General features: G+C 40.8%; 1 protein-coding gene and 1 long non-coding RNA gene across 6 annotated transcripts in view; both read right to left on the reverse strand.

Moving 5' to 3' along the window:
• NRG1 (neuregulin 1) overlaps positions 1-23,886 on the reverse strand; it is a 1,102,231-nt gene that overhangs the window by 323,417 nt on the left and 754,928 nt on the right. The window lies entirely within an intron of this gene.
• On the reverse strand, positions 4,292-8,103 carry LOC116581602. 4 transcript variants are annotated; one of them, XR_004282128.1, is made up of 3 exons: positions 7,515-8,103; positions 5,274-5,407; positions 4,292-4,953 (listed from the first exon to the last, which is right to left on the reverse strand). It is a non-coding gene; the product is annotated as an uncharacterized LOC116581602 (long non-coding RNA). The 4 variants fall into 4 exon arrangements; XR_004282126.1 differs by lacking the exon at positions 7,515-8,103 and adding an exon at positions 5,979-6,510 and having other exon boundaries at positions 5,274-5,838; XR_004282125.1 differs by lacking the exon at positions 7,515-8,103 and adding an exon at positions 5,905-6,507.

The following is a 23,886-nucleotide window of genomic DNA, read 5'->3' on the forward strand; positions in this document are numbered from 1 at the left end:
AAAATGGGTAGTCACCATCCCACTTACTTTCTAGAGCCTTTGTTCGAGTTGAGACACACACAGAGCTTTCGGCATCCCAGGGCAGCGCCTGACATACGATGGCTGCCAGGGCCATTTTTGGAAGGAATAACATGTGGAAAACACCAAGCTCAGTGCCTGACCTGGATGAAGTTCTTAATAAATTAAAACTCTAAGTTCTATGGATGAGAAAAATTCTGAAAACTGTGCCCAGCTATTGTGTGTGAAAGGCCACAAGTATCTCAGCCCAAGGAAAGGAAGCTATCTGTGGTGCTAGCAATTTTTTTTTTTTTTTTTTTTACTCTTGACCAGGCTTAGGGCACTTCATGGTCCTCCTCCCACTGAGACTGAAAATTTGCCCCAGTGGGAAGGAGAGGTGGATTCTAACATCCATTTAGAATTGCCTAGGTGAGAATTGTTCCTTTCTGTTGCCAGGAACCAAAACAATACAGTTTACAAGACAGAACATTTTCTACTTATCTGCTACACACATTTAACATTTTCTATTTTGGTTTATTATTAATCTATAATTCTTTTTTTTTTTTTTTTTTTTTTTGTGGAGTTGAGAAATCATAGCAGGAAGTTACATTGCTCAAAGAATGAATTCTTTCCTGAACAAGGAAAATTGGAAAAAATATAAGCCCCAAAGGGACAAATGCCTTCCCATTTCCTGAGGCACACTAAGAAGTCTACAATTAGTTCAGTTTCTAATAGTTTCCACAGCTCTGCTACTGGACATATCTCATGTTTTCCACCATAAGCCTGGTAAGAATTGCCTAAATCTATAATCTCTCTCCTACCCTTTTGGGCACTTATCACCTCTTTTCTAATTATAGGGGTTGAGGAATGAGTTGGAGCCTCCCTTAAAGGCTTGCATTTCTCTTTCCTTCTGACATTTTCCTGATGTGTGTCTTCACTTGTTCCTTCCATTTGATGCCACGCTGCCTGGTCCTCAAATAAAGATGACAGAAAACAATGTCCTGGTATGTCTTTCAGTCCCCAGCAGATGGCTGTTCAAGCTGATACTGTTCTGAGCGCCGACAGCCCGTATCACGCGCTCAGACGCCCTCTAGGGCCTCATTTCCTGGCATCTACTCAGGAATATAAGCAATGTTGTAGACCATGACGACAAATATAACAAGTATTTCCCCAGAAATAGAAGTCATTCCACTCTTACCACTTCCCTTTGGCCAAAGTTGATACATTAAATTTAATTATTGTGTAACTAACCACCGCTTAAAGCACCTCTTCCCTCTAAATGAGATTTGCCAAGAATATCCAGGACCAGCCACGGAAGGACCGACAGCACAACTTTGTTATGGTATTAAATATAGTGTATCTACTATATACACTATAGGGTACACTATACTATATACTCTATAGTATACTATATACTATATATACTACATACACTACATGGCATTAAATATAGTGGATCTACTATAGATATAGTAGAAAACACATGGACTCTCATGTCAGGAAAAATTGGATCCAAATCCTTCATCTGCCATTTGACTAATCATTTTTTTGTTTTTATTAAAAAAAATATTTTTTTAATGTTTAAGTAGGATCCACACTGGGAGCCCAATGTGGGGCTTGAACTCACGACCCTCAGATCAAGACTTGAGCTGAGAACAAGAGCTAGACGCTTAACAGACCACCCACACCCCTCTTGACCATGTAATTTTGAGCAAATTATGTAATCTCTCTTAGGCTCTGGTTCCTTATTTGCACATTGAGGAGAATGTTACCTATCTTTAAGGTTGTTGAGAGGATGAAATGAATTAATGATTTAAAGTGATCTTAAAGCCCGTTAGTGCGGAGTTAGCTCTCCGTATAATGTTATCTGTTGCTGCTTCTGTCCTTTCATCATCACATTTTCTATCACTTTCTTCTAGTAAAGATAGGACCAAAACTCTCCAATGGTGAGAGTCATACCAGGTGTATCTCAAGGAACCCACCTTCCCCACACACATCCAGCCAAAATATATCTCCCTTTGAGGAAATTCCAAATTAGAAATTCACTACTTTAACATGGATTTGGTTACTTAGTTTCTTTTAAAACACAAATGTTCCTGGGATGGGCAACATATTAAGCCAATAAATAGTAACCGCTACCTTTTGCGAAGTAACACATTTGTAGTTAATTGTGGCATTTCTTATCTTAACCTGTTAAACAATCCTATAAGGTAAACCTTATCCCTACTGATAAAGTTCAGATATATAGGCTTATGGTGATAATCAGGGCAAAACTGGATAAGAAGTCACCTCGCCAAGTTTCTTTCTTTCTTCTTCTTCTTCTTCTTTTTTTTTTTTGTAAGATTTTTACTTACTCGACAGACAGAGATCACAGTAGGCAGAGAGGCAGGCAGAGAGAGAGGGGAAGCAGGCTCCCCGCTGTGCAGAGAGCCTGATGCGGGGCTAGATCCCAGGACCCTGAGATCATGACTGAGTGGAAGGCAGAGGCTTCACCCACTGAGCCACCCAGGCGCCCCCCTCACCGCTTTTTTTTAAAATAAAAGAAATGACTGCATATAAACCATCTGAGATATTGATAGGCTAAGAATATATAAAGTCAGCATAGATTGGGAGTATCATGGAAACATCCTTTCCAGGGTGGGCTCTGACCTTGGAAACAGCATTTCTGAGGAACTTTGATAACTGTCCCATGCAGTTTTGTCTCTTGAGGACTTGTAAAGGGTGTGACAGTTTGAGTAAATATAAATGAAATCAACAAGTTGCCAACAATGCAAAGGGATATGTAAACGAATGAGTTGGGGGGTGGTCTGGGACGTGGGCGTTCCTGAGAATAAGTGTCTCACCAGGACATGTGGCTTCTAATTTGCTGGCAAGAGTGAAGTAGGACAGAACCCTAGTGAAAGCCTGGAGCTTTACCCCAGGGCTCAAATGCCTAGTTGCTAACGAGAGCACACACAATCTCTCATAACCATCATAGAGCTGTCTTTCCGGAGTGACTTTCTGCATCCCACAGTAAGCTTGATACAAGATAGAAACAATAAGAACACAGTCTCTAGAATCAGAGAGATCTAGCCTTGCATTACAACACTGTTATGACTATGTAAGTTCTGTGATGAGTGGCAAATTATTCAATTTCTTTGAATTTGGTGAGTTTCTTTGAAACTCACGATCATTACGTGTGTGTTACCCAATAATCACAGCACAAGGTCATAAGAAAATTCAATCAGGTAATACAGTCGAGATGCAGTGGATGCTCAATGAATGCTAGTTATTTTTATCATGGAGGCGTCTTGAAACCATGAGCTACTGGAGGTCAGGGACCATGCCTTACTCATCCTCATATCCCTGATGCCTATTGTAAAGTCAGGCTCAATAAATGAAGGTTGATGGATGTTTACACTAACAAACCTTGAGAAAGTTTTTCTGACATACCCCAAGTAGTTGCAGTGTAACACAAGAAACAATCAGACAGTGGATGTCTACACTAGCAAAAGCATTGGATAAGATGCCCATTTTTAGGCAATGCTTCTGTAGCTGCTTTGTCGCCTACTCATCACTTACACAAAATGAAAAGCACAGTCCCTATTTTCAGTGATGAACATCCGCAAGTTGTCAGAAACTGAAAAACAATGACTCGGGTTCTAGGGAGACAGCTCAGTCCCGAGTCTGAGTGGAAACGCACCTACGGCAGGCACTCCATACACCATCTCTAATCTCAGTCAGTGTCTCCAAGCTCACACCGCTTGCCGAAGCCCTGCCCATGGGTTCTGAAAATGGTTGGCTGTGTTTGCTCTAGAAGAAAGCAGAACGTATCATTCACTGCTAGTCTTCAGCAAGTGACTAGATTTCTCTACTTCCTTGGACATGATGAAGCAAAGGGAACGTGATGACATGCTCTGCTCCACTGGTAAGCAGAAATAATTCTATATTCCAGAAACTCTGAATTCTTAAGGGTATCTTGAAGAAGAGTAAGGCTCTCATCACTTGAAAGGGAATTCCTGTGGACTGGGAATCTGGCCTAGGGTGATTTTTTGTGGTTCGTGGAATGAGTCAAGATTAGGTTGCAAAATCCACCAACAATAATAGTAGCACTGTCCTAAGGCTGAGACACACTGATTTGAAAATGCAAATCAGAAGACCATAGTCAAGAACAGGATGAGGTGATTTTATTGAACAACTTTCTTTCCCATTTGAACCTATAGTGCATTCTATAGTGTTTCTATACACGCGGGTCGCTCTCAGATTTAAAATTGTAGGCCTGTCAGAAAAATCATGCACGTACACTATATGGATGCATATTGTAAAATAAGAACTTTAATGAGTTTACACTTATTCTTGAAAACCATACATGGTATCCATAAAGAACAATGACAGGACCCAGAATCCTGGATATGCAGCTGTAGCAAAGGAGTGGATGGATGGTTAAGCAGGTAACAGATGTAGTATGTCCGATGTCTGAGAAGAAATGGCCACACTGTGTGCGAGAACGTCTCGTATTGCCAGCGTAGGACATTGCGCGTGTATGTGTATCAAACAAACAAAAAGAGAAGAGAAAGGGGGAAAAATGATTAAAATGAAGTTCTTATTTTCTTCTGTTAGGAAACAAAGCATTATTTCTTCCTGGATTAATAACTGGGTATCTTGAAGCCAAGTCATGTTCTAACAATTTCCCTGTAATTAGAAACATACGTATCTGCATACGTTACTGCCAAAGTACGTAGGTATTTTACTGGCATTAGTAATCAGCATATGGCAGGGGAAGCACTGCCAGTGGGCAGAAGGCTTCACAGTGTTAGGGCCAAAGTGGTAAAAGGAGGCCGAGACTTGTAGGATGAGGCAGAGACATGGTCCCAGGAAACGGGAGTCTCAAACACTTACCTTCACATTTTAGCCCACTTTGCCAAGCCTGAAGCTGTGGTTGCTTCTGGCCATTTCCCCTGGTTGGGTCCCATCATTCTACAAAACAAAAAGAAGAGAAACTCTAGATAAATATCCTTTTATATCCCCAATCCTATTCATATTATAAAACATACAGCTTGTTACTTTTTCTTGAAAAAAATACCTCATTTCATTCCACCCTCAGATCACTAAGGTCCAAGCATTACTATGCTGATTGGCATAGACCCTGGTGTTGCCAAAGCTTATTTACAAAAACCGTCACGCATCGGAGGGAATAAACCAGCTTCCGTATGCACTGCTCATCTATGCTTTCCAACAGTGGACAAAATACGACTAGGTCTTATCCCAAAAACAAAACAAAGCCAAAAACAACTTACCTGGAATGAGAGTGTCTGTAGACATTTCTCTAAGTCTTGAACCAACTGCCCCATATAGGAGGCAGATCCAACACACAGACATCTTCAGGTGAAGTCAGGGGTCCAGGACAACCCATTATTGTTGATTATTGTTGCTGAAATAAAAGCTGGGTCTCCGTCAGGGAGTGAGGCAAGGATCAGGAATTACTGGGGCACTGTCATAAGCACAGATTCTGTGGACGTGCTGTGTAGTGACACCTCAGCTCCTCGTACCTAGTTTTAGTAACTTGCTGGAGGAAACCAGTGGCTGACAGAGCAGGAGGGAGAGCCGGTCCTTTTAGGAAGGGTGTACTCCTTTCTTGCCTAAGTGTGAAAACCTCAAGCAGGAAAATCTACAGTTCTGTGGGTGGTGGGAGTCCCCAAATGGGTCATCCGTTCAAGCTCTGCTAAGCCAACTTCCTAAGAAGCCTCTGGTTGAAATATGCTCCTAAGGTCAGCCAACACATCCCAATGATGAGACCCCAGCTTTAGAACTAGTGAGGCTGATCTGTATAAACACTGTTTCCAGGCTGATTTTAAAAGAGATCTGGAAAAAGAAGAAGGAAAAAAAAAAAAAAAAAAAAAAGAACTCATTCCAATAAAGTGTGGACACCTGGGTTCGAAGGAGAGGTAGATTTCATTACCCTTCATCCATACCTGTTTCCCTTCCTGGGCATGGAATTATACCTTCTCCAAGGCACTAAAGTCAGATTTGGATTGACTTGCTCTACCACCGAAATGGCCATAGGAATGGAAGTGATGTGTCTGATAGACAGACAGAAGCTTAAGTCATCGTTTGTTCTATGACTGAGGTCTACCTTTGTCTTCGCCTGTGTCATAATGGACGCCAGTATTAAAGGAGACTCCTCCATCAGTGCGGGTCCCGCTAGCTAATGACATAGAGTAGAACCACCTGCTGATACTCACTGAGCGTGTTGCATAATTGAAAAATAAATCTTGGTTTTTGTAAACTGCCAAGACTTTGGGGTAGTTTGTTACCACAGAACGGTCTAGCCTATTCCAGCTGAAATGAATAACAACTCGGAAGAAAACAACTATGGGGCTGAAATGTCTCTGTTCTGTTCATATCATATTTATAAGGTACACAGCATAAGTGATTAAACATCTGTCAATTTCCTGATGTTGAGGATCTTTCCCCAACAGATAACTCAAAGAGAGCTCATCTTGACTCACATGTTAGAACTTTTTTTTTTTTTTTTTTTTTTTAGATTTTACTTATTTATTTGACAGAGAACACAAGCAGCGGGGAGTGGTAGGCAGAAGCAGAGGGAGAAGCAGACTTTCCACTGAGCAAGGAGCTTGATGTGGGGCTCCATCCCAGGACCCAGGGATCATGACCTGAGCTGAAGGCAGACGCTAAACCAGCTGAGCCACCCAGGCATCCCAAACATCTTATAATCAGTTGATAAATTGTGATTTGCCTCATTATGTGATTTAAAGCTGAAATGCTCTTTTTTTTTTTCTTTAATGCTGAAGGAGCTATCAAATTAAGGTAGTTGGATGGACTGAAAATAGGTCTACCAATAGGTTGTTACCCCCAAAATGGGACAGGCAAGAAAACTGAATTCTGCATGCAACGAAATCTAACAGAATGACTGGCAAATTGACAAGGTTGTTGGTTTGAAACAAGCTTTGACGTTTTGCCTCACTTACAGCCCCACTGCTATAGAGATGTGCCCATGGGCCATGGGGAAGGCAGCTGCCATGGCTCTATGACGTCGCGTCTATAAAGATTCTTTTGAGTTTGTAAGAAAAGACTTTGAAGGGCTGTGATCCTAGGGAAAATAATCAGGGCAACAGAAAACCAGAAAGATCACTAAGCAGGCGGGAGAAGACATATTTAATCCCATTTCCAAAGAAAGAGATATTCAATTATTTCCTGTGGTTTTTCAGGGAAGACGATGTATGGGAAAACAGTGTGATAGGGAAAAGTAACATAACAAACGTCACAATGGTTTTCCTAGCTTTTCTTCAGGCTTAAAGAGTTAAAGTTACACCAGATGTGGAAGGGCAACAGATGGGTGCATTCTGATGACTTATAATGTTGGATGATAAAATGACCTAAGACTCTATTTAGAGAAATAGAATAGCCACACTTGGGCTGTTTACAAATGTAGAAATATCATGATAAGCAAATGTAGGCAGTTCAAAGGAATGATTAAGAAAAAAAAAAAAAAGAAGGACAAGTGGATAAATAAGGACCTGATGTTGTTGCGAAAACGTAGTATAACTCCTGCATGGTTAATATAAACACAGATGACCTCTGCGTTTGCTCAACTTTCGTCTTCAAGACAGGAAACAGCAACTGATCTTTATCGGGAAAGTAGAATCTTCCACTTGTCTCTGCTGTGCTGACATTATGGTGTATGTCAGGGCCTGGCGATGTCACTATCTCTCCAAAGCACATGGTGACAGCCTGATAGGCACTTGAGAGAGCTTATCCCGGGCATAGGCTTTGTGTGCCGCTGGGACAGTACGGCCAACGTCATGGTGTGGGACCACAGCGCGCATGTATGATATGGAGCTGGGCGGGGGGCGGTGGGATGGTGATAGTGAGAGAAGCGCCCTGTGACAGCACTTTCCATGTCCGTATTCACCAATTCATCCTGTTCACAAATTTAAACATCCTCTAGGGTAATGTTTACCACTTCACAAACAAACACGCCAAAGAGCAATTGTTTCGTGCATGAGGGTAGCTAGGGAGTCCTATATTCTGGACAGACTATGAACTAAAACACAAATAATTGTTTATGAATTACACAATATTTTACGTCAGAAAAGTTTCCAACATCTGAACTATTTTTTTTTCCTCTGGTTCTGATAAAAATGGATTTGGGTCTTTTTTCTTTTCCAGGGTGCACAGAATCACGCACACATCCATCGTTGATATGATGCTTTAAAAATCCATGTGGAGAGTTCACAGTAACCTACTGTGACTGCTGGACATTCTCTTCTCTCCCTACTCTGGATATCTGTTGAGTTGTTATTTCTCCCTAAATGAAGTCACCTACATTCACCTTGCATTTATTTCATGCTGCATGGTCCATTTGGTCTGGACTCCAAAAGAGATCTCAATATGGAATAAATTCTTATGGCTCTTACTTATTAAATTTTTCTCACCTACCATCACACTTGCAGAAAACACCTTTATTTTATGTTTCTCCATAGCCATTGTAGAGAGTCAGAATCCTGTTCCTTAGAGTCATGGTGCGATGGTTTTCCTTAGGTGTAGTCTCATGAAAGGGACTTGAATTCCATCTTCTCGCTCCCAATTCTACTTCTGTGTATGTATCCCCACGAGAACGATGGTATTCAGGCTCATTCTCCCTCCTATTCCAAATAAATAAATTCATATATACTTTAATTTAAGCCTTCTGTTCTGTGCTCTAAGTGGTTTAAACTTTACATGCTAGTACCAGCCACTACCTATTCCATCAGAAACAATGCTACTATAACCTAAACTAAGGGTTGACAAAATTTTTTCTGTAGAAGTTCAGACAGTACATGTTTTCAACTTTGTGGGCAGTATGGTCTCTGCTGTAATTAAACAATGCTGCCCATGCAGCACGAAAGCAGCCAGAGCTGTAATAACTGAATATGTTCCAATAAAACTTTATTTACCAAAAAAAAAAAAAAAAAAGACCAGATTGAAGGGGGTGGTTTTGGCCAGTGGTTGTAGTTTGTTGACTGTTGATCTAAAACAAACAGACACTCTTAGCCATACTAACAATTTGTAAGTAAGAGTCTTATCCTGGTGAAATCACATTCACTGATGGCTTTCACATTTCCCCATAGTCTTACTTAGGAAACATAAAAATGCAATACGGTATATTTGAAAGTTGCTAAGAGAGTAGCGCTTAAAGGTTCTCATCACAAGGGGAAAAAAAAATCTTTCTTTCTCGTTTTATTCCTTCCTTCCTTTCTTTCTTTTTTCTTTTCCCTCTCTCTTTCTTTCTCTTATTCTTTCTTTTTCTTTCTGTATCTAAACGAGATGATGGATGTTAATTAAACTTATTGTGGTAATCATTTTGCAATTACATGTAGGTCAAGACATTATGCCGTATACCTTACACTTATACAGTCAATGGCATCTCAATAAAACTGGGGAAAATCAATGTGGAGAAAGAATAACTACTTTCTAAGCAGGACTCTATGACAGCTATTAAGAAAACTAACATTCTAACCTCTCCTTCCCCAATGAATATTGGCAGCATTGATACAAATCCTCCTCCAAAAAAAATGCATTTAGATGTTTTCTTTTACTCTTTTCTCAGTTCAGATGGTATCACCCCATTTCATGTCCTTGGCATTCAGCAGTACCTGTCTAGCCAATATGGGCTACAGAAATGTTTCTGATATAGAGTAAATCATAGAAACATAAAGCCATAGAGGGCTTAAATCATAATGGTAGCCAACTTTCTCCTCTTTTTTTTTTTTTAAGATTTTTAAGATTTTATTTATTCATCTGAGGCAGAGAGGCAGGCAGAGAGAGAGGGGGAAGCCGCTCCCTGCTGAGCAGAGAGCCCAATGTGGGGCTCAATTCCAGGACCCTGAGATCATGACCCGAGCTGAAGGCAGAGGCTTTAACCCACTGAGCCACCCAGGTGCCCCTTTTTCCTCTTTTTTTTTTGCAAACTTAAACACAAGCTTTTAATATCCAATTCTGATTCATTGTCCAAACAAAGACAAGTCACCACTGAAACTTCAGAAGACCTTAGTAAGTATTAAAAGTCTAAGCCAAATTGATAGAAACAGTACCAAGGTGTAACTATGTTTTCTCTTGGGTTAAATCATCTAATGGGACAATTTAAGGAGGAAAAAAAAAATTCTTTAATTCAAAATCACATAAGTCAATACCCCTCTGTAAACAGTCAGATGGCTTGCCTATGTATTTTGGACAACTTATCCGATGGAATTCCTAACACAAAATTTCATCAGATGATAGCCACCTTTTAATGAGCATCTACAATGTGCCAAGTATAATGCCAGGAACAATAATATATTACCTTGCTTCCCTTCAATGCATCCTATCAATGAGGAAACCAATGTTCAAATATATTGATTGAATTACTTGAGATTCTAAAACTCATAAAAGGCAGATCTGGGACTTCCACCAAGTCTCCTGATTCACTCTAACATACTCTTTGCACTGAAGTTGTAGCACTTCATCTTGATCTTTATCAGATTTTCCTGATTCCTTACCACAATATTGAAGATCAGTGCTTTCGATATAATTGAAGCCCCCCAAAATGAGTACCTCTAATTAACATTCAATATGAAGATACTTTGAGAAATCATAGTGAAGTGTATTGCGCTCAAGGCTGAAAGTGGCACATGCTCCAGCACCTTCTGGCTGGCCTTGGCCTTGTTGGCTCGAGAGGCCTGAGACAAACACTATTCAATGGGTCCTACTCACACTGGTCCTTCATTATAAAGCTAGTGTAATAACACACATGTGAAAATGAGGGGTACACAAAGGACACAGAAGTTGAAGGGATAGCCTGGAGAAGACAGTGTTCACTCTTAGTCACAGAAAATAACTTGAGACACCAAGAGGAGGACATATGGATGTACTGTCCAGAATCAGCTAACCAAGTCAGCTCCCTATACCAGGTTTGCTGCTTGATAGTTATTTAGAAAGAGGCCTTATGGGCGCCTGGGTGGCTCAGTGGGTTAAGCCGCTGCCTTCGGCTCAGGTCATGATCTCAGGGTCCTGGGATCGAGTCCCACGTCGGGCTCTCTGCTCAGCGGGAAGCCTGCTTCCTCCTCTCTTTCTCTCTGCCTGCCTCTCTGCCTACTTGTGATCTCTCTGTCAAATAAATAAATAAAATCTTTAAAAAAAAGAAAAGAAAAGAAAAGAAAGAGGCCTTAGGGATTGGGCAGAAGACATAAACTTCTAGAATTCCCAATACTGGCTCATGATAATTTTCTCTTTCCTCATTTTTGTACTTCCTGAGAGGAATGTGAGGGCAGTGTGTTACGGCAGGGTTCAAAACTGATTAGTTGACAACCAGTCAAAAAACTCTGGGTAAGTGAACTTTCCAGAAGAGTAACACTCCCAGTAAATCAATCACGGGTGTCTTCATGGAAAGCTGAATCTAGAGCAAATATCGGAAAATGATATTTTTAAAAAGAAAGAAGGAAAACTTCTGGTATGTACGTATGTGTTTGTGTGTGTTGAGGGGATGGTCTTTGGCACAGGCAGAAGAGAGGAAACGCCTGACTTTGTATCAGGATAATGCTGACCCTGTATCTATGACTTTTTTGAATCTCTGCCCAACATGTGTTTGCTTTCATGTGGACTAGGCCCTGTAAATCTTGGCATAATCCATCAGTGCGAGGAGAAATACATGGCCTAGTGTGTGGCTGTGTCAGGAAGATGAAATTGCTTCTGATGAAGTGTGAGGTCTCTTCAGTGACCTGTCCTGGAGACAATAACCTTTAAAACACATCAAAATCGAAACTGTAAAAACATTACTGCTGAAGGTGAGGGGATCAATATGCCCTAGTGACTTAAAGGCTGCAGGCCACCCAATGATCAGTCTCAGTTGTAGGGTCTGTCCCTCTTGAGCGTGGTCTTCCTTTCACAGACAGGAAGCTTACAACTTGTCCTGGGTCATTTGGGGCACCTCCGAAGGGCTTTCCAGAGGACCTAGCACATCGGGAGTGTAAATGGGAGAGTAATTTAAACCACGTGAAAGTTTGGCTTCTTTTTCGAAACTGCGGGAAGTCTCATTATTTCATAGTTGGTTGTTACGCGGATTCAAACAGTGTGCTATGAGTTAAACCAGGTCCCCTGACACAGAACAACTGCATTCAGTTATAGTCTGTTAGGTATGGCTAGAATGTAACATAAAAATCATTAGACCTTCCTCCATTCCCCCTCTCACTTTGGTGAAGATCAAAAACATTAACTGTACCCAGGGTGGACAAGGCTGGGGAGGGGCCGGCATGAGATCACAGTGTGGGCGGAAAGAAATCTGGTATGACCCTTCTAGTGGGTAGAGGGGCACTATGTTTAGAGTCACAACATCTCTAAATCTTCTGATTCAACCATTCCATTCCCAGAGATTTATCGCAGAGAGAAAATTGGCCCAGATCTCGGAGGTGTATGCACGAAGTTCATCAGAGCACACTTTATGAAAGCAAACATATTGTAAACACCTCCAGTGTCTATCAAGAGGAGATTGGTTAAATGGCTTTGCCAACAGTATTTACCATCCACGGCAGATTAAAAACAATAGTGGTCTTTATAGTCATCAATGGGAGAAACCATCAATGATGCGGTTATTTGTGAGGAATTAGGACAGGAACAAAGACCAAGTGATGAAACAACATATATGATATGTAGGTATATAATGCACATAGGATGCAAACACAGGCTGCTCCAGAGTTAGGAAGTTTGCATTAATGCTTTACTTTTTTTCATTCTCTTTTTTATGATGTGATTTCCCATGTATCTGCAAGAATTTTGGTTATCAGCAAAAATTAGCAGAGCACACGACCAATTGAGGTGTTTTTTCTCTCCCAGCACCTGCCTGATAAAGATGTCCCACTGCGGGTATTCAATGATTTGCATTTTCCCCAGGAAAGCGCCATCATAAAGCACCGGCACACAGGAAGAAAAAAAGCTTTGGGTCTGTGGTCTGCACTGCATTAGCTACTCTAAAGATAGAGGAATCAATAACTAGGCTCTAATAGCTTGTTAATCATCACGCTGAACTTCAGTTTCGCTTTTATAAAATAATCTTGGAACGGTAATAGCCCAGCCGCTTCACATTGCTTTTCTTTCTGAGGGTTTCATGAACATGACCTCACTCATTGCTCGGTGTGTCCATGAGCTCTAGCTGCTGGCGATTACCTTCCTGTTTAAAGACAGGCGTTCCAGGCTGAGAGACGGGTAGGGCTTTGGCCAGAACCTGCAAATGCTATGCCAGAGGTGGACAAGGAAAATCTATCTTTTTCTGCCTTTGGCCACTGTTGTGTGGTCGATGTTTCCCATTTCTTGATCCACGGACCACGGGGTCAACTTTTGAGCATCTGACATGTGGTCCCTTGTCTAGCTTACTCTCGAAAATAGTCATCTTGATTCAGATTAAACCCTCTCTCCCTCTTCCTCAATTCTGGGGACTGCAGCAAAGAATTTAGGGAGGTCTGATGTGGTTTGGGACAAAATTGTTACACTGTACAGGATATAGCAAAGGCATAGTGTCACAGTGAGATTCAGAAAGCCCTTACGTGAGTTAAAACTTGACAAATTCCTGTATGCCAGTCATCCCATTTTTAGGTATGGGTCAGAAAAAGGAGAGATGAGTACGGTCCCCTACCAATCAAGTGGCAGGAACAAAAGGACAGGAAGCATGCCTAGGCAGCTTTGTGACTTTGAGGCCATGGCTGGATGCCCCAAATCCCTCCCAGCAAATCTAGGTGAGACACCAGAAAAAGGCCGATGGCAGAAATTGTCCTGGATCTTCAAGCAGAAATATGGAAAAGGAAGTTTTTGGAGTTTTCCTTTTTTTTGAAGCTTCAACATAAAATGAGAGAACAATAACCCCAAACAACCTCTTTCTCCCAAGGGAAAGTGGACCCACAACTTCCATTAAACACAAGAGAATGCGACCCACCCCACAGGGACCACATGGCCCTTGTCTCTGTCCGATGAGGGCTCGGTGCTGAAAATTCTCTGCCTGCACCTGTTAAGTGGACCTACACACAGCACGAGCAGTTGACTTCAGCCTTTGACCCGTCTGAGAGGATCACCTTCCTGAGGCAAAAAGTAGCAGAATCAGGCACCCGGGGTTCTCAGATGCTATCGATGGACGGTGTGAACTGTCCCTGTGGGGCTTTTATGTTTCCATCTGTTTATCAGGACTAATGAAATAGAATTTTATTAATTCAGCATTAAGCAGGTATGAAGAGATGATAAGGATTTACTCCACAGATTTTCTGGACTGTGGAGAGAGATACACAGTGTTCAGTTTGCATATATGTAAAAGAATAGATGCTTGTGTTATGATAAGGTATTTTAGCCAAGCTTTAGGCTGTAGCTATTATAACCTCTTATTTACCTTGGCACACAGTATTATTGGAATTGGCATTTTAAAAATGATTTGTATTTTCTCTTATTTCCAAATAAGAGTCTAACTATCAACACAGAGGGTAGAGTTTTGGGTGATTCAGGTACATGTAGAATGACCTATAAACTTGATTCTCTGTACCACTCTGGGTCCATTATCTTTCCTGCCTAAAGGTATTTAAGGAATACCCTTAAGTACTTGGGTATTTAAATACTTGGCCTAATAGAACCAACTGACTGAGAGTCTAGTTCTATTTTATATGAATGTAGCCCAGTGACCCTTGATTCATCTTGGAATAGAGCAGTGATATAGAAAACACAATGTATTGGCCATTGGTTTGGGGACCATTTTAGAGAACATATTCACTACTCAGAGAGTGTTAGTTTGCTATCATACAAATGGGGAACTCAGTTCCAGCACACTCTGCAGATCAGTGTGTAGATATTAACAAGGTCAAGTACCATAAGATCTCATACATTTATCCTCCCTAGAGTTGCAGTGGAGCTGCAACTGAAAGCCATCCCTTATCACCTGCACCTTCGCCCATTCAAGGTAAACACTTTAATTCCATTGTTTATTTGTAAATTCCCACCTTGTGATTCTGATCCTTAATAAAGGCTCTAAGAAATCCATCTCTCAAGTGCTGAAATAAAGTCTCAAATAACACAACCATACAAAGTCCCAAAACTATTTCTGGGGTGAGAAGGACATCACCCCAGAGGTTTTAGGAAATGAAGTACATGGAATGTACACACTAATTGTACCACATTCTGGGCTCATAAATGTTAAAATATGAAGAGTGTATCTTTTTTTTTTTTTAAAGATTTTATTCATTTATTTGACACAGAGAAAGAGATCACAAGGATCACAAGTAGGCAGAGAGGCAGGCGGGGGCGGGGGGATGCTCGCCGCTGTGCAGGGAGCCTGATGTGGGGCTTGATCCCAGGACCCCAAGATCATGACCTGGGCTGAAGGCAGAGGCTTAACCCACTGAGCCACCCAGGCGCCCCTGAAGAGTGTATCTTAGAATCATGGAAATCTAATGCTTGATAGAGCTCATCAATTTTCAACATGAATGGTACAAAAACATTTCATCTTTAAATATCTCTACTTCTCAACTGAACTGAAATGCTGCCTTTTGAGAAGTTTTAGATTATAGGAAAATTTTTTCTTAACATGTATAATTACTGACAAATAAACAGCTTTACATTCAACACACTTCTACTCTGAGCAGTAAGTATTTGTACATGTATGTGTTTTCTTCGGATGAGCTGTTATATTTGGGGGAACTTTACTTAAGAATAGATCTTATAGACATCCTTTTAATAAGTCTAAAATTGCCCTGTCCAGTAGTCATAGGTGGCTACGGAGAACTCGAAGTGTGGCTAGTCTAAACTCAGATGTACTGTGTCAAATGTACTAGATTTCAAAGACTTAATGCAAAAAAGAGTGTAAGTTTTTATACAGATACATATTGAAATGCCAATATTTTGAATATACTGGGTTAAGTAGAATGTATTATCAAAATTAATTTGGCTTGTTTCACTTTACCTTTTTCAATTTGGCTATTAAAATTTTTTAAATTATGTATGTGACTCACTTTATATTTTTATTGGATAGCTCTAGCCTAGAAGAATTCGATTAGTTTTTAACTACTTTACAGATGAACACATTCCTCATTTGGATCCAATAGCTGCTATATGATCGAGCATTATAAACAAACATTGCTCTTGTTTTTAGTCTTTTAAAACATTCAGTCTGAAGCTCTTGACTTTGAGAAATGATGCATATATCTCATTTTCCTGTGCTTTCTCTACTGGCTTTGGTTAACATGAAATAACCATTAAGATTTATCTTAATGCTATTATTTTAGTTTTTCAAGATAAGTTCAATAAAGTTGATTTGTAAAAGGTGTATAGAAAAACATATCAATGACTAATAAAAAATATTGTGGTGAATATATTTTTCTTATCTTTAAAGGGAAAGATAAACATGATTACGACAATAAAGAGGAAAATTTCTAAGAGAAATGGCACTGGAACAACTTCTCCACAAAGTTATTTTTGTACGTGTATTTCATAAAGTAAAAAAATTTACTCCTGAGGTCAAAGATGTATAGCTTCTTCCATTTCCTTTCTAGTGGTTAGAAAAGATCTTGAAAATATTCTAACACTTTCTCCAAAAGACCAAGAAAGGAAGTTCAGTTAAAAAGGATAACATCCGTATATCAGATTGGGTTGATGTGTGAAACGGTGGATCAACAAAATGTTCTATGTAATCACTGGCCACGTAAACAATTTCAGGAAGTCTCCTGTAGATCTATACCTATGTTAATGTTGTTATTGTTGCTATGACACCAGACAGGTCTTCTTCCAGCTCTTTCCCTCAATGTACATTTCCTTCTAGAATATTCTCCAGAAAACTGAGAAATATATCTCTCATGATGTAACAAAAGGCCATCTATTTAGCTGCTCCCTGTTGCTCACCAATACTTGCTGTAGTATTCTAATATTTATTAAACTGGGGAGAGTTCACACCTTCACTGCCAATTAATTACCCAAGAGCATGCTTGATCAACACTCTCATGCTGTTTAGTTACCTGAGAGTGACTAATCACAGAGCAGCTGATACTAGTGCTGTTTCTCCTGTCTTCATTTACATCTTGAGTGGAAGGCACACCCTGACAGACTAAACTGCTCAAGATGGTGTTTTTCTAGTAATTCTAATAGTGTTTCTGTGTCCTGTCATACAGCTCAACTACCATGTAAGCCAAGAAGGCCTTTCCCTTTTCCCCTTAATGGAGGCAGAGATTCATTTGCATGACTTAAAACCTCACACCAGCATATTCATATTCAGAATCATCTGGCAGGCTTGTTAAACCACAGACGGCTGGGTCTCCACCTTGGAGTTTCTGATTCAGGAGGTCTGGGATAAGGCCAAAGCATTTACATTTCTAACAAGTTCCCAGGTGATGCTGTTGCTGGGGTTAGAAGACTATTGGAGAACCACTGTCTTAGATATCTGTCCTCTCATCACTCCCAGATATGCCCTCAGAAAATGGTCTCATCACTCCCAGATATGCCCTCAGAAAGGAAGGAAAGAAGGAAACAAGGAGAGAGTACAGGGGGAATGGAGGAAGTGAGGAAAGAAGGGAAATGAAGAGGGAGGGAAAGATGGAGAAAGATAAAGGGCAAGGCAGGAAGGGAGGGAGGAGGAAAGAAGGAAGGAAGGAAAGGAAAGGAAGAGGGAGGTGGCTGACAAGGATGGAGAAAAAGCAGGAAGGAAGGAAGGCAGTGAGGAGGCCATTATTGAAGGGTTACTAGAGTCTGGTACCACGCTTAACACTCAAGTCAAACACAGCTTATGTCGCTAAGATCATTTAGTACTCATGACATTACAAAGATAGGTGTTATGATATACGTTTCTAGATGACAGATAACGAGGCTTAAAATGGATAAATAACATCCAAAAGATTCGCTAATTGGTAAGCAACAGTCATGATATGAGCCCAAGTAGGCTGATTCTAGAACCCTCGCCATAATGCCATGCTGATAGTTCAGCAACGCTCATGAGCGTATCTAGAGGACATGTGGTCATCCTGATCCCTGCCCCATTCAAACACAGCACAGACTCTCCACTCCCCAGCTGAGTATTCCACACCCTGCAGAAGCTGAAATTATAATGAGCTTTGTGTACAAGGACCTGTTTAGAATTTTCCTGTTAACTTGTACTTGGCCAGCCAGAGTTTCCAACAGGGTCAGTGATTTTAATGGATCAGATGCAAAAGACATGGATTGGGATGTAGGGATTGAATTGAGTAAAATGAAGGTTGGGCTGGAAGGATGTGAAGAAAATTAGAAGGAAAAAGAAAAGGTAGAGGAGATTGAAGTGAACATGGAAACCGGTATTTATGTAAGGGGAAGGTTAGAGAATTTGCAGTCATTTCTACAAACTTTATATGGTCTTAAGCATTCGTGTTCATATATTGGTTGCCTATTAGAACTGCCAGCAAGTCTACTGGAGAAAAAACATAGGGCTAATTGCTCCCTTCATGTAATAAACATAATGATTCAGATATAAGGAAGAAGCAAGCAAAGAATCACTGAAGAGGATATCAAATTCACAAAAAATCAAACACAACTTGATGGTAATTTGTGCATCTTGCAAATTCTTCGCTTCACATCTCCTTTTATATAGTAATACCTATTTTTTTTTTTAGAACATATTCCCCACAGAAATACACTACAGAAAAGAGACCCAACCAAGTAGACTTTTGTTCAAATGCTCTCTTCCAGCAGATGTCTTAATTTGCTGAAAAGCATATGACTACTCTTAGTTTATCTGCTCTAGGGTGAATGGGGGCACAGGTAGAAAACCCACCCAGGCTGTTCTGCAATGTGGAAGTTTTCTTCTTACCCTTCTCCTGCTACCTAGTTGACCTTTCCAATAATAAATAACTCCTAGGTTGTCAGGTTCAGGAGAGATAACATAGGGGAATTAGTTATAAACTTGAAGGTTTCAAGAGGTTGGAGTGCAGCCCAGTTTTGGACCCAGTTTGTTCTTACTGGCGGGTGTCCTAAGATGTTCTAAAAGGCTCCTGACCATCAATGCCTTGAGGGGCTCACAGGGCCTCAATTAGTTTCAGGACCCTTGGAAGTGTTGGCATTGCTGGCTCTGTCCCTTGGTCCGTTGGTTTTTGCCTGTCTGCATTAAGGTGAGAGCCGAAATGCCACAAAAACACAAGATCCATCTGTTCAGCTCAAAGCTGCCTCAGCTGGTCCAGACCACCTCGCTTCAAAATGGAAATAAAGACATTGGCCCTCCTCTGCTTACTAGGGCAATACATTTTCCCAACCTATTTTCTTACCACTCTAAATGCCGATTTCATAGAACAAGGTTGGAAAGTCTATGGATAATCATGAACTTGGGCTGCTCTTCCAGCTCAGGAGGCAGAAGTATCAGGTTGGAGGTTTTGATATGCAACGGGAATCATGACAGAGATCCCTGAACACCAGGCCCTCCCGCGTCACCTCTGCCAGACAGAAAAAGGAATGTTTCAGGGACTATCTTGGTGGGGATATTTTATTGTTGAAACCAGCTAAACATGATTTTGCTCCTTTTTGTGGTAGTTTACCTCTCCTTCTACCATGATAATGTTGATGATATGCCTGAAAAACAGACGTTTGAATCCTGACGTCACTTCAAGCCATTTTCAGAATTGTAGGATCATGTAACATTAGAGTTCAACAAAATCCCTGCCCTGAGACAAAATTGTATACAGAAGCCCATTATGTAACACAGGTCAAAGTTAAGGCACTTTGGTTCTATCCAGTTTAGGGAGTCCAGAGACTCTAATCCCAACCTGGCCCATGGAGGGACTTCAAAGAAACACCCAGGGCTGAGTAGGGCACAGTGAGAACACCAGTGACCTCATCTGGGGACTTCATTTTAGCCATGAGGTCCCTAAGCTTAGCGGGTTTATTCCAAGGTCACATAGGAAATTAGTGGCAGGGTGTTAGAGACTAGGACTTCTGCTCCAAGTTTAGCTCTCTCCACAACACAAGACAGCCTGGTGAATGGGTGAGGTGTGTTTTCATAGCTAAGACTCGTCTGTGTAAAAGCGTTATTTTAGAAAATAAACCTGGGGCACCTCGGTGGCTTAGTGGGTTAAAGCCTCTGCCTTTGGCTCAGGGCATGATCCCAGGGTCCTGGGATCGAGCCCTACATCAGGCTCTCTGCTCAGCGGGGATCCTGCTTCCCCTTCTCTCTCTGCCTGCCTCTCTGCCTGCTTGTGATCTCTGTCTGTCAAATAAAAAAAAGAAAAAGAGAAAAGAAAATAAACTCAAACTGCACTTCTTTCTGTCTTGCATCAAAGACCTACTTTGCAAAACCTTGACCACCCATACACAGATGAAAATGTACTGTCTTATCCTTTAGGAGTCCCTGAAGCCTTTTGCTAAGGCAAGGAAGGACAACAGTGAGGACTGGCGTATGGTTGCCCCTCTCCTCTCTTTCTGGAGTCCTTCTCCACACACTCTCTAAAGACACCTTCCTCTGTTTTCCAGAATGACAGCCAGCTTATTTGCCCAATGGATCCATGCAAATGGAATGATGTGGAATAAAGGTTTAAAGAAAGGATTGCTCTTAACAAACTGGTGGTTACCAAAGGGGAGGCGGGGGTGTGTGTGTGGAGGGAGGAAACAGGTGCAGGGGATTAAGAGTACGCTTATCATGATGAGCACTGAGTGATGTAGAGAACTGTAGAATCACTATATCGGACACCGGAAACTAATATAACACTGTATGTTAACTACACTGGAATTAAAATTAAAAACTTAAATAAGCAAAAATAAAGGATTACTCTTTAAGGAGCATATTTTGTAATTACCTTTACATTAAAGGAACATTTTAATGGCTAAAGTTTCAGACCCTACAGAAAGAAATGGGAGTGAACATTTAAAAATAATATTTATTATTTTTATTTAAATTAAAATTTTAAAAATGCATATTTAATGTAGAAAACTTGGAAAAATGGAAAAGTGAAAATTAGCCATATTTTCCAATCCAAAATAGTTTCTGTTAATATTTTGACTTATTTCCCTTCGCTATTATAATGCACTAATGTATACATTCTTTTTCTTTATAAACAGGGCACCCTCCTGGATATAAATTTTTTTAAAAAGATTTTATTTATTTATTTATTTGATAGAGTACGAGCAGGAGAGAAGGAGAGGGAGAAGCAGGCCCCCCCCTGCCCCCGCTGGGTCTTGATCCCAGGACCCTGGGATCATGACCTGAGGCAAAGGCAGAGGCTTAACCCACTGAGCTACCCAGGTGTCCTGGAAATACATTTTTAAAAATATATATATATTATTTTTTTACTTAGAAAGGCTTTAGATTTACACAAAAAATTATGAGGATAGTATTATTGAGAATTCTCAATTCTCAAATGATAATTGATCAAAGATCAATTAACATCTACATTAACATATAGATTTGTCACAATAGGTGAACCAATTTTGACATATTGTTATTAACTAAAGTCTACACTCTATTCAAATTTATTTATTTTTTTACTCTTTCCTGTGTCAGTTCAAGAGTAAAAGCCTGTTACAAGCCTAAGAAAAAGTAATACCCGAATGTAATTCCAGGATCCCATCCAAAATATGACACCACACTGTCTTCGTTTTTTAGGCCTGCAACATGCTTTTTACAGGCATAAATTGTGAATGATTACCCAAGTTAATGAGAAGTCCTTGAGAGCATGGTCTATAATGAACGTAGTATCCCACTGAGTAACTGTATCCTAGATCATTTAACCGATGACCTCTTCTTCAGCATGTGTCTCAAAGTTTTTACTATAATAAATGTTTTGAGAGGTATCGTCATACTTACATAACCAAGATTATTACTTAGGGTACATTCTTAGAACTGGGCAGCTAGTTCCAAGAATATGTACATGCTTATGGCTTCTGGGACACCTTATGGGAGACAGTATCATAGAGAAGGAGCATGAGGACTTGGGAGTGAAATCAGACTCCTATCGGATGCAATGTGGAGCTCTGGGCAAGTAATTTAACTAGTCCCAGTGTAGTTTCCTCATTTTTAAAAAAGAATAACAACCACCATGATAACAACAACAACAACAGAATCTACTGCAGAGGGCCTTTGTGGGGCTTCAGTATAAAAACATACAGGTATTAATCAGGGTTCTCCAGAGAAACAGAACAAACAGGATGTATGTGTTTATGAATGTACTTTATAGACAGAGAGATAGAGAGATAGATAGAGATTTATTATAAGGAATTGGTCCACGTGATTATGGAGACAGAAAAGACCACTAACTTGCAGTCAACAAGGTAGAGACTGAGGAAAGCAGGTGGTGTACTTGTGTTAATCTGAGTCTGGAGGCCTGAGAACCAAGCAAGCCAATGATGTAAGTTTCAGTTCAAAAGCTGGTACCCTCTATCCAAGAAGAGCCCATGTTTTTGTGTGAGTCCAAAGGCTAGAAAAATGGAATGTCCCAGCTGCAAGCGTTCAGGCAGAAGGAGTTCCCTCTTTACTCAGCTTTTTTGTGCTGTTCAGGTCTTTGACTGATTGGACCAGGCCCACCCACATTAGGGAGAGCCATGTGCTTTACTCCTGTACCAATTCAGATAATCGCATCCAGAAACACCCTTGGAGATACAGTCAGAATGTTTCTCCAAAGTCTGGGCATCCTGTGGCCCGGTCCAGCTGACACATAAGATTAGCCATCACAATATGTAAATATTTTAGCATATGGTAACCACCCATCCACTATGCCCTAATAAAGATCAAATATAGGGGCGCGCGATACATTGAGACAGACGAGTGACTGATAAAGGATATTCCCTTCTTTTACTTTAAACCTTACACTCCTTGGATACAAATGTAAATAAACTGAGGTACATGGCTCTAGCCTCTCAATTATGCATATCAAGCTGAGCTACAACCAGTAGTGGATTCCTGGATCCCATGATATTTAGTACAAACATGATCTCTTTTTCTACTTCGTCAAGGTTCACCCCACAGTGAACTACTTTATGTCCCAAACTGTTAAGCTTTCATTACTAGAGAAAAGTTCATGGGGTAGGTATAGGCTAGCGGTTCTAGTTTCTTCTGTGGCCCTGAAGAGGTATAAACTTTTGGTAAGCCATTGTCTTCTCAGTGTCTCGGATTCCTCATCTGTAAATGAAGTGTGGGCTGTGATCATTGAAGCCTGCTCACACCTACACTTCCAAGGTTCTGGGAAAATACAAAAATTTCCTTTAATATGTCCACAACAAGAGAGTGAAGAGCCTGCGGAAGGTCGGTGCCCCACTAAGAAGCAGAGTCATCAGACCTGAAGCCACTGGGTGGGCAGATGGGGTAAGCAACTGATTGGTTCTAAGTCCAAAAGAGGTTAAATTCTCTCAATGGAAATCCACTCTGGTGTGATGAAGAGAAAAGTCAATGAGAAGACAAATGATTATGTGTTGAACATGGAATTCCTCAGGCAAGGGTCACTCACATTTCTAAGAATACTGAATGTGCATCTTACTAAATTGTTAGCCAGAAAGTTGGTGAAATGTGTACTCAGGATGGAATCATTTTGAAAAGCTGGTTTCTTCTGGAATGGGAACAGGGGAGAATGACGCACCACTTGGCCAAATTCCTGCCTCAGTTTCTTCCCACGCAGAGGAAAATGAGTCTTGCCGCTTCGGCCTCTTGGTGGGAGACGGCAGGAGTCGTGTCAGTGGGTAATTCAAAGCTCCTCAGAGGCAGGGGCTCTGAGGGGAAGGCTGGAGAAGACAGCAGAGATAGCAGTGGTAGAAGCTGCCCGTAAGACCCAGATGAAAGGAGCGTGGAAGGGATGCTCCCGCTGGGAGAAATCTATCAGCGATTTTATCAAGCGTTTCCTTCACCCTTGCAATTTGCTCTCGTTATTTAGCTAATCCTCACTTAGTGCTTTCCTGCGAAGAGAGTCCGTGTCATCG

Source organism: Mustela erminea, chromosome 21, assembly GCF_009829155.1.
Source record: "Mustela erminea isolate mMusErm1 chromosome 21, mMusErm1.Pri, whole genome shotgun sequence".
Lineage (NCBI taxonomy): Eukaryota > Metazoa > Chordata > Mammalia > Carnivora > Mustelidae > Mustela > Mustela erminea.